Genomic DNA, 11,510 nt, shown 5'->3' on the forward strand with positions numbered 1-11,510 from the left:
GGTGATGGTATTGCTGCTCAACCAAGTTGTTGTTAGGCAACAAAGCTATGAAGGACCATTTAGCAGGTTGCAAATGCTCTCTTCTTGTCTTTCACTTTTGCAAATTTTATTGAGTGACGCTGCCCTTATTCTGTAATTGTCCCTGCTCAGTAGAGGTACTTGATAAACCATCTGGGAGGATCTATCATTGCATAACCTCATACTCAACTGGAAAGCAGTTCACCTCTTTTGACTTGCGCCTGCCCCCTTCATGCAGCTGAGGGCACCAGGCATTCCTCAGGTGTTCTTCAGCAAGATACGCCTGCAAAAAACCCCCCAAAAATCTCAGAATTTGGCTTTCCTCTATATTTTTCATGCTATTAACCTAACCCAAAACACTTTAAAAAAAAATATTTACTAGCCTGTTAAGGAAAGGTGTGAGGGAATTAGGTCTCTGGTCTCTAATTTCTATGCAGGAGTGGAAAAACACCCTACCCTTGCCATGATTAACGTGCCTGTGGGAACTATTCACACTTTCAGGCCATCTCTGGCCACTTTGTTCCTTTTAGGCGATCACAGGTATCTACAGAGACGATTATAGAGACTTCCTGGTCGACTCTTAGAGAAAAGCAGCTGCTTCCAGAAGGCAATGCCAGGCTGGGCTCTGTGCTTGCAGGGGACACACGGGCTTGTCCCACCCAGACCTGCATCAGCTGGGCACGGGTCTGTGACTGCCCGTGTGCCGGCTCCTACCCCGCAGCACCTGCGAGACGTGGGTGGCGAGTCTCTCTTTCCCATGTGCTGTGGGGTGGGCTCCAGCATCGGGGCTGTTATCGGGGGCAGCTGGCCAAAGGTAATTGTGTGAGGGTCACTCCTGCCCTGCGGCTCACACGATGCCCCACTGCATCTGTCACCTGGGCTCAGCCTGTCCTGGGGACCTGAGCATCCAAGAGAGGGCACGGAACGGGGGGCTTTGCAGGCAGGCTGGCAGAACAGTTTTGGGGTGTGGGTGACAAGTGCAGGGAGAACAGGAAGATAAACTTCTTGAGGAATAATTTGCAGCCCTGCATCTGAAACTTGCCTGGGGACCTGCATTATCTAACATTGCCCCATCAGCTGATTTCAGGGTGTCATGGTTTAACCTCAGCCGGCAACTGAGCACCACACAGCCACTCGCTCACTCTCCCCCCAGCCCTGGTGGGATGGGGGAGAGAATCGGAAGAGTAAAAGTGAGAAAACTCGTGGGTTGAGATAAAAACAGTTTAATAATTGAAATATTATAATTATAATAACAATGATGATAATAATAATAATAATAATAGAATATACAAAGCAAGTGATGCACAATGTAATTGCTCACCACCTGCGGACCGATGCCCAGCCAGTCCCTGAGCAGCGGCCCCCCCGGCCAGCTTTCCCCAGTTTATGTACTGAGCATGACATCACATGGTATGGAATGTCCCTTTGGCCAGTTTGGGTCAGCTGTCCTGGCTGTGCCCCCTCCCAGCTTCTTGTGCACCTCCAGCCTTCTCAGTCGGTAGAGCATGGGAAGCCGAAAAGTCCTTGACTAGTGTAAGCACTGCTTAGCAACAACTAGAACATCGGTGCGTTATCAACATTGTTCTCATCCTAAATCCAAAACACAGCACTGTACCAGCTACTAGGAAGGAAATTAACTCTATCCCTGCCGAAACCAGGACACAGGGGAGATACAGAACAAGCCCCTCCACCTGCTGAAGAGCTGTGTCAGAATTTGCCTGGTGATGCAAGTGAAAAAACACTACCTAAGGGAGTCTGGCTAAGTCTGTGAACAAAAACTAGTTTCAGAGAATACAAGTGCATACAACCAAGCCTGCATTTCAGGGAGGACAGGTAAAGGTGGTGAGATACAGCACAAAACACACCCAAGATGGCCTAAGACTATTTTCACAGTTTTCTTTTCTCCATGATCATTTTTTTTTCTTTCAAAAATAACCTTCCCATCAATCCAACCCTAAGGCAGTTAAGACATGGGACTAAAAGCTACAGCTGACCCATATCTGCACAGCAGTCTAAGAACAAAACATTTCATTAGTGTCTTGAACTCTCTAACTCAACCTTTGCTTAAGCTTGAAGATCAGCAACCACAGCTCCAGTTGATAACATTGGGAACTGAGAGGATCTGGTACTTTTGAAAATCAAGCCCAGAGGGACTCAGAAATTCCATCAGTGCCACAAACACAGGGAAACTTCCTGATGGTTGCATTCTGTATTTGGAGTTTCACTGACCTGGAAAATAATACATGGAATATATATTATGTGTATTCCTCAGACAGCTTCCACATGGTCATCTCCATTACCAAACACAATACTCCCAGCTGCAGTCAGTGTATTCTTTTGCTCTAAATTTGTCTTCCAGAGCTATATTTCTCCAAAGATGTAATGTGACTTGGAACTCTACTTTTATGAACATAAAAGATTTTGTTCGCACTATATTCTTTAACAGGTGCATCCAGAGACTAAGCCCATTTTAGGAACGTGTCAGAGGAAAAGAGCTAAAATGAGTTGCCAAAGCTGCTGTCTGACCTTTAAATACATACTTAAATTTCCATCTCGGGGCTCCACAGCCCCAAGAACTTTCTTTTCTCAGTGCCAAATGCAGAGTGCATGCATGTCAATTTTGACCCCAGCTCCTCCGAGCAAGGTGCTGAGTCCACATGCTAAAGCCAAGTGCTGTTTACACAGAAAATTGTGGCAAACCTCCGCATGCCACCAAGCAGCTTTCCTGTACACTGAATGGAAATACTCAGGGTAAGCCTTTTCCTCTTGACTGTGTTTCCTCCTACACCTCTATCTTCTGAAGCAGCTTTTGTAAATAACCCTAGACACAAAAGTTTGCCTGTCACAGTGTAAAAATGCTAAAGCTCCACTGCCTTATAATCTGCTCCCTTTGCTGGGAGTCCATCAGCTCTCCAGGCTGTGCTGCCAGGAGACACTATCCCTAGTATAGAGTTTGACATTTGGAGGTCTCAGCTGACCACAGTTAGAGTTGGTGAGGGGAATATAGTTTATAAAGCTTCTGGGGAAAGGTGTGCTGCAAAAAAGCTGTGGGAGAGAAGGGTAGCCAGTTGAGGACATGGTGGATCTGACTGAGAGGACTTTCCTTCTGCCCAAGCCAGGAGCTGAGAGAGACCAACCACCTGTCCTTTTGGATTAGAGATGTTTCTCTGACCTTGTAGAGAATGGATGCAAGAAGGGAGCCAGAGCCTGAGGGAGGCTGTGCTTGTATGGCTGGTACCTGAAGTGATACCATAGCAGCTTTTTTCCAGTGCCCCCCTTGGCATATGAGAGAATGGAGTATTTGCTAACATTGCATAAACACAAAGAAGCTCCCAACACTTATCAGTGGAGAAATATTTCACAGTCAGTCCTGGCACAGGTCAGTGCCCAACAGGATGGGAATTTCTGCTACTCTACCTTCTGCCATAAGCCAGCAGCAGCCAGCAGCTGGCATGTCTCTGGAGGAGGCACCCATGTTGCACATCTCTGAGCATGCCAGCTCCCTGCTCCTCCTGCCTGGACATCAGCCTGGGGATGCCAACCTGAAGAGTGGAAAATGGTTTTCACTTGTTGTCCCCAACTAGCATAAGGTGCCCCAAGCAACAATAAGTTTAGACAGGCTTTAGTCCAAATGCCAGCAAGATCAGTCACTGACTTCCTTGTAACCCCGCCTCCCTGCATAGCTGTATCTAAGGTTGGGTTAACTCTGAAGCATAATGATGTCAAGTTTAAATGACAATACTGCTAACTGTTTCAGTGGTGATTGTTTTACATACTTAGCAGGCTGCGTGCAGATGTCCAGCACGGCTTCATGTCTTGGGACTTCTTCCATCTCTCTGATCCCAAAGTAACATATGCTGACTTTCCAGTGCAAGAGCAACCTCATGTATTTGTTTGGAAGTCTTTGCCCCAGTAAGACCTCAGAAAAGCTGACCCCTCCTGGTTTTATATGGGTCAGCAAACATTTTCATAAATTCAGTGGTGGTAATGATTGATGACCAAATAATATTGTTTATTTAATCAAAAGAACATACTCTGCAAAAAGCAAGTATTTTAAAAGAACAAGTATTTCTTGTAGCTGTTCATTTATCACACTGGAATTCTAGAAAGCCACAAAAGAGGGTTGGAGAGGCCCACAAGAGATCTTGATGTCCATGTCTGGCCCATGTCACTCCTGATTGATGTTAGGCCAACCTGTTCACAGTCACCTCTAAAGGTGGAAAATTCAGGTTGCCTTAGGAGAAAGATACCTTTGACAGTGAAGAAAGTGCAGCACCGACAGAGGCTGAGGAGGTACGGAATCACCCTCGCTGGTGATTTTTAAGTCACTAGACATAAGCCATGTTTCTGATGGCTGCCTGGATGCCTGTTGTGGAGACACTGCTTGGGACATTCGGGCAGTGAGTGTCTTGATGTAAGGAGGTTGATTTTTTTTTTGTTCAGAAGTGTTTGTTTTAAGGGCTGTAGGTCCTCTTCTAGGTTACTCACCTTGTTGTTAAGGTTGAGTCCTCCAGACACTTCAGCGCAAATTATCTTTTCTTGTTTTAGTTTTTTTCTTCCAAGATAGCATCTCTGCAGACCTCTTGGTCTTTGCTCCAAAGAGGCTGGAACATAAGGGTTTATGCAAAACTGTACAAGCAGCAGTTTGCATAATACCTGTCCACTGTCACGGTACCTCATCACTCACCGGGCACCCAGCTCAGGCCCCACTGCTATGATCTGGTCTATAGAGTATGTACACTTGTACCAAGCAGTGAATTTAGTCACTCGGTCAAAGGGCTTGATTTTGCAGATGAGCTAAAACAGCAAGACTGAGTGAAGTCATAGGATATGAAACCTTGCTGCACCATGTACTGCTAGCAGCAGAGAGAAGCACAGCAATTGTCTGGGAGGTAATAATTCCCTTCAGGTTAAATTAAATTTATGTTGGTTTAATTTAAGACAGTTGGGAACAGTTTTCAAGCTAAAATAATAAAAGCCACTCTTAAGGTGAAATAATAGATGGCAATAATATTGACATATGGCAATAATAATAAAGATGTACTGTCCACAAAAGGTTTTCTATTAATGAAATTGAACCAAAACAAGTTTCTGCGTGGACTATAACCTAGAGGCCAATGGCTCTTAGGTATCTTTGAGAAGAGGGATCGCTGACCTCAAACTCTGCTGGGACAGAACAGGAATTCCATGGCCCAGATGATTTTTTACTTTGTGCTTTAACACAAAGAAAGTTGAGGCAGGTTGACAGGCACAAAGCACATGCTTTATTCACTGGTTTTGTAGCTGATGGCATACATCAAGTTCAAGGTTAAAAGGAAAATTGTACCCAGTGGCCAGCCAAGGAGAGATGTAGTCTGGAGTCCTCAGGTGAACATCCTCTCCTGGGTGTCTGCTCCAGTGCAGCAGGGGATCACAGTCATATCAACAACCACCCCCTATAATTTTCTCCCAGTAAAATTATACCCTTCATTAAAGCCTGCTCAAGTTGCCTTTCAGTGATCTTTGTCTGATGACAACACTGGCACTGACTGGATTATGCTTAATTAGGTACAAATGTTGCACGCTAATCCGCTGCTAAGCCTTGTACACATCTGTAATTAGGTAATACTTACATATATTAAAATGACTATTATTTACTCATTGTCTGTCATATTTGTTCTAATATGGAGTCATCAGTCTAGAAGGCACCAAGTGGACAGGGTGTGGGAACCTCAGTGCAGACTACAATTTATAACTCGAAAGCAATGCGATGAGGAGGTAGAGGAGAAGAGGACAGAAGGACGGCTGAGGCGTAGGAAGCAAGCCCTTCTTAGGGAATACGACGTAACAAATGCACCAGTGCAAGGCCGTGAGGAGAAGAACATTGAGATGCCAGGCCAAGGGGCTGCCACGGCAGCCCCAGGGTATGTTAAGTGAAAAGCTACAAGCAAAATAGCCCTCTAAAAATTGCAAATGGAAGGCCTTTAGCAATAAGCAAGTACAAGCACTTAAGCACTGTGCAACATTTGGATAACACAACCCCCTCTAAACCTCATAAAAATGATGTAGTAATAGGGAGTGGGGTTTTGAGCATAATCTGCACTCTGGGTACAGCCAGAGTTTCAAACTGTCCCATGCATTTGGCACACAGCAATTGATGGGAAGGTCTGAGCTTTTATTTCCAAGTTTCATTGTGTGTACGATCTACCGTAGGTGGGGAAGATTAAAGAGTAAGGAACACCTAAATGTAGAAAGAAGAAAGCAGAGCTCAAGAGCTGAATGTCAGTAATTGCATCAGGTGCAAAAATACAATTAGTGACATTATAATTACTGAAATTAAATATCAATTTATATGAGTATGCACTACAATACTTTTGACAGCCTGAAACAGTGTGTGATATCAAATAAAAACAGGATGACAGCTCTCTAATTTGTAAAGAAGTAGTACTAGAATCATTAAAGCTCACTTAAAGGATTTTATTCCATAAGATACAAGGACAGGTAAGGGTTTAGTGCACAGAGGATAAGTGCTTATAAATGCCCAGTAAAACCATGCATACATCTGCAGCGGCTTTTCTAAAATACAAACGTGGTACATGGAGTAACAAACCCTGCAGCAGCACTGTGGAAAACTTTGGTCTGAAGGAGAGAGCGGTAAGAGGATCATTCCGTTTGGGATAGGACCCACCTCGCTTCAGATAATGCAGGCACACGGGTTGCACACTAGTTGTGTCTGTGTCTTCCTACTTTACTAGTCAGTAGAGAGAAATGGGAACCACCAGAGACAATCCTTACCATATAAATATCCATTTAGGATGCCTGGTGGTGAGATGAATCCAGGTGATTTCTCTCCCTTACTAATTTTCACAAGAGATCTTGCCATCTCCTGGAGAGTATTTTCTCCAGCGTGCCTCTCCAAGGTTGGCCCTTTAAGTGTGCGAGAGCTCTGCAGCCACAAGGCAGTGATTTTTCCCTTCAAAACAGCTTCACTTTCCTTTCGCACCTTCCCTCTTTCCTCCCAGTGTTTAGGTCCTTTTTGCTAACAGGATGGCATTTTTTCCCCCGTTGCTAGGTTGGTAGCCTAGTTTCCCAAGGAAAGGAAGCTTATGAGATCACACTGTCTGTGCAAGTGCCAGTCAGTCCCTCCTAAATAATTTTTTGAGCCTGTGAGCTGAGTTTGATCAAACTTGACAGGGGATGGAAGTCTCAAAGGTTTCAGCTGCCTACAAGTGCTGTGGAAGTAGGCAGGCAGAGGAGAAAAACCCTGGGAGTGCATCCACTGCAGAAACACAACTGTATTACTAGACACCAGAGAGTCCACATAGGCGATAGTCATTACCACTGAACACCATGGGAGATACAATTTCACAGATTCAGCAGCTCACAAGATGACTTGATTAATACGAGCATGAGCAAAATGTTCTTCTCCCCTTCTTCTAGAACGCAAGGCTTCCAGTTACAGAGCAGCAGGGGGAGAGCTCAGAAATGACAGGCCAGCAGACTGAATTTAGAGCTAATTGCTGCTCCTGCTCACACTGGTACTCATGCGGAACTCTGCTCGACTTCCCTGTGACTCCAGTACCCCCATTTGCATGATCTAGTTCACACAAAGGATGAGATCAGAAACTTCAGACCGCAGACTAACGCGAGCGGAGCAAGTCCTTGCTTCCTCAACTGCCGTGAGCTGGCACAGCTCCGCTGTATTTGGTGAAGCTGCCTTATAATGGGCCATCATTTCTAAGCGCAGCTCCATGACTAAGCGTCCAGCTCATTTTTCTTTGCATTTGTCTATATTACAGTTGCTAATGGCAATTCGTTTAACATGAGCATGAGTCGGAGCATAAGCTAAAGACCAGCAAAAGCTGTGCCTGGTGCGTAGGCTGGCTCTCATTTATTCCTGCTGTGGCTTTTCCTAGAAAGTCAGCCACCTCAGGACTGCCTGACTAGTGAGCCTGAACAAACTCCTCACAGTTCCTTGTTAACACTAGCAATGGACAAAACCAAGCTATTCGCACAGGTGGGATTCAAAGAGAAGCTGAAATTACTCAGCTTACGGAAAAAAGCCAAACTAACCACAGCTGACATTAAAATGGAGACTGGGGAGTTGTGCAACTTTGTGTGTTCAGTGAAATATTGATGTTTTCTTCTTCTCCTAAGCCTTCTAAGTATCGATGTGCCAGATCTCCGATTTAGGTGGAGAGAGCGCAAATCACTGACACCTAAAGAAAAGGGAGGGAAGGGAATGAAGCGAACCTTTGATGCACAGCAAAACAGGGAGCTCGCCAGCAGTGAGCGACATGGCTGAAGATGGACTGGGATCTCTACAAGAAGGACAGGTATTGCAACTTGTCCTCGACAGCCTAGCCAAGGGCACAGGCTGAAATTCACAGCCTGAAATGCCTGCAGCACAGCATCTGCATTAGGTGTGTATGCTACAACATTCTTTAAAATGAGGCTTCTTCGGAGGGAGACGTGAACCACAACTCTTGTGCACCCAGGGCTGAATGTTTTCTGTTACACAGCAAATCTATGAAGCCACAGGGAAGCATCCTTTACCTATTATTTGTTGTTGTCATTTCAATCCAGACTTTTTCTTCTGACGAAAGCTAAAAGATAAAATAAGATCGTTCTAATTAATAATGCCTACCTCCTTATGTAGCATTTTCCACCCACCAAAGATCTCCAAGTGCTCCTCCCATTTAATAGACAGTAGAAGTAAGAGTGAGTGAGATCAAATGAAATGTCTTGGCAACAGAACAAAACCAAGTCTTGCATCACAAGTCTAGTAAAAGGGACAAGGGCACCTATTAAGCCTCAATAAAAAGGAAAGCTTAGGACAATTTTCTGACATATTGGATCCTTAAATGAGGCGTTGCAAAACTAATGTGACCAATGCTCCATGCTAACAAAGTATGTTCTGGATTTTTCATCTGACAACATAATTTAGGGATTTCTTGGAATATGGGAAATGAAATGGGGCAGTGGCTTTACAGGACTCATTCATTTGCAAAGGCAGCTTGTGCCAGAGGACTGGAAAATTGAAAGTGCCCCAAAGGGGCACAGGAATGGATAAGACCTCTTTCACTACCCAGTCAAAATAAAATGCATTAAGCATTTTAGGAGCATAAATACCAAACTCTCAATTTACTGCAAAACTTCTCATACTTAAGATACTACTATTAGAAGTTCTGACAGAGACACTATACTAAACACATGATCTGACTCTTGAAGAGGTGCATTTGGCAGAATTAGACCATGTACCTAGCCGTTCCTGAAGTAAACTTACTGATAGTGTCTGCAGCAAAATAGGTGGTTTAAGGAAGGATAAATCTGATTAAAACAATTCCTATCTATGTCAGTGACGATTTTTTTCTTATGTTTTCTTCCTTTCTTCCTTCTTCTATTTTTTTTTCAGTTTGGTTGGCTGGGGTTTGGTTTTTTGTTCCCTGCCTTAGGGAGCATCAGTTTGAATTTCCAGTAGTTCCCAAAGTGTTATAAAAATTCGTGGTATTAAAGGATGCACTGCCCATCCATTCTTGAGTCTGCTGCTTCACAGCAAAAAAGGTGCCCTGCAGATTTGATCTTTGATGCTCGAGAGATTTAGTAAGTTTTTCCACAGTCCTTAATAAATTGATATCATAGGCAAGAAACCTGGAGGCAGAAAGTACGATGCACACACAAGCACTTCATATTTTGGTGACATGAACCTGGAGTTCGTATTTGGACAGCATCCCTGTCAGAGGCAAAACTGAGCATTCAAAATCCTTACCTAGGCAGAATGCATATTGACTTCAGGGGATACTTTTTCCCAGAGAAGGGCTGTGTAAAGAAGGTCAGGAATAGTCATTTGTCCCCTGCAGCAATGCTGTTTCTCTTGCTGAGGAGACTTCCAGCACCTGTAGGCATGGATTCCTGCTGGTCAATACCAGCACTCAGGTGAACTGATGGTCAGTCTCACCTTGAACTTCAGCAGGCTGTTTCCATCTTTCCTTCATATCAGCTTAGGAGATAAACAAACAAACAAAATAAAACAAACAATAAAAACTAAAAAGCTAGGGCAGAGGCCACAGGTTGGGTTTCTGATCATTTGAATCATTTAAACCTATTTCTGCAGTATCTCCTGAAAGGCAAAGCCTATGCCAGCACAGCCTGGGTTAGCAAACCCTTAGCTCAGGAGTGTGGGGCTTTGAGTAAGATCTTCTAACACAGTCCCACCGTGGGGATTTGAGGAGAAAGGAACAGCCAATAACTCACCAATGACAGTGCTGTGTCTCTCTCCCACATCACCTCCAGCTTTTCTTCTCACTGGTGGAACTGAGCAGCAGAAGGTCCTTAGCCCAAAGCGAACGAAAGCCCCTTGCTGTACCACCACTGCAAAGGGCCTTGGGTTGAAACTGTCCCTCAGGAGAGACAGCAACCAGCTGGAAGCATATTTGCCAACAGCACCATTGATCATGAGCTGCCTGTAGCCTAAAGCAACTCTTTCGGACAGCTAAAATTGCATCTGATTTTGTAACAGACTCCTCTGCAGTCCCCATCACTTTGCCCACCCACCCCCATCCCTGCAAAAACAATATCCAAACCCACTCCTTTGCCCTGTGATGAAGAATGAAGCGGCTCTGAAAAATAACCCGATTTGCCACCTCCTCCCTCTAGTCCTGCTAGCCACCTCCAGTACCAGCCTCTCTCTGCAGCAGTCCTTAAGCAGGATCTGCAGCTAAGGGAAAGGAGAGGGAAAAGCTGGAGGAGGAGGAGGGAAGGGGAAGGCAGAGAGGCTGCATACCTAGAAAGCTGGGGCTATTCCTGCTGCCCACCCTGGAGGCACCACCTCTGCATCAGGCAGGAGTAACAGAGGGAGAATCTGGCGCTCTGGATTTAACAAGCTCACTTTCCTTTAATTGGGGCCCTCAGGCACTACTGTAGTGCACCTAATGGCACTAATTATTAATGAATCAGCCCTGATGAATAGGAAGGCTGAACTGGCCTCTGTCTCCTCCGGTTGTCAGCCCTTCACAGAGCCTGCTGGATTTCACTGGGCAGGAAAGCAACTGCACAGATTTAAACAGGGCCCCGGAAAGGAAGAGGGCTGGAAGAGTCACCGATAGATTTGTCCCTAGACTGTGCAAACCAGCCAGGGACCAACAGCATCTCGCTGCTTCTTCTGAGGGGTAGACCTAGCCACAGAAATGTGTACCGTTCTGTGAGAAATGGGTACCGCACTTTACTTTTATACCATCCCTCCCTGCTCTCTCCATAAGGACCGACCTGTTTGCCCTCACTACCATTCAGACAGTGTTTCCTCAGTTTTGTGCGTCCTGGCTCAAGCTTTTGCTCCCAGCACAGGCCCGCTCCATCTCCCTGTTACAGCCTTGAACAGGAGCAGATGGGAAAGTGACTTCCCCCCCTCTGCCTTTAAAAGAAGAAAATCGACCGCCACCACCTCAGCCCAGTGCTGGTGCAGTCTCGCCGCGTCGGAGGGCAGCCCAAGCGGGCAGCAAGGCGCAGCCTTCCCT

The 11,510-nt window shown here is 45.3% G+C and overlaps 1 long non-coding RNA gene across 1 annotated transcript; it reads right to left on the reverse strand.

Moving 5' to 3' along the window:
- Nucleotides 1–6,453: 6,453 nt before the first annotated feature.
- Nucleotides 6,454–10,525, reverse strand: LOC143156667 (uncharacterized). Its single transcript, XR_012994664.1, has 2 exons — nucleotides 9,767–10,525; nucleotides 6,454–8,603 (listed from the first exon to the last, which is right to left on the reverse strand). It is a non-coding gene; the product is annotated as an uncharacterized LOC143156667 (long non-coding RNA).
- Between the last annotated feature and the right edge of the window lie 985 nt (nucleotides 10,526–11,510).

The sequence above is a fragment of the Aptenodytes patagonicus genome, chromosome 2 (genome assembly GCF_965638725.1).
Source record: "Aptenodytes patagonicus chromosome 2, bAptPat1.pri.cur, whole genome shotgun sequence".
Classification (NCBI taxonomy): domain Eukaryota; kingdom Metazoa; phylum Chordata; class Aves; order Sphenisciformes; family Spheniscidae; genus Aptenodytes; species Aptenodytes patagonicus.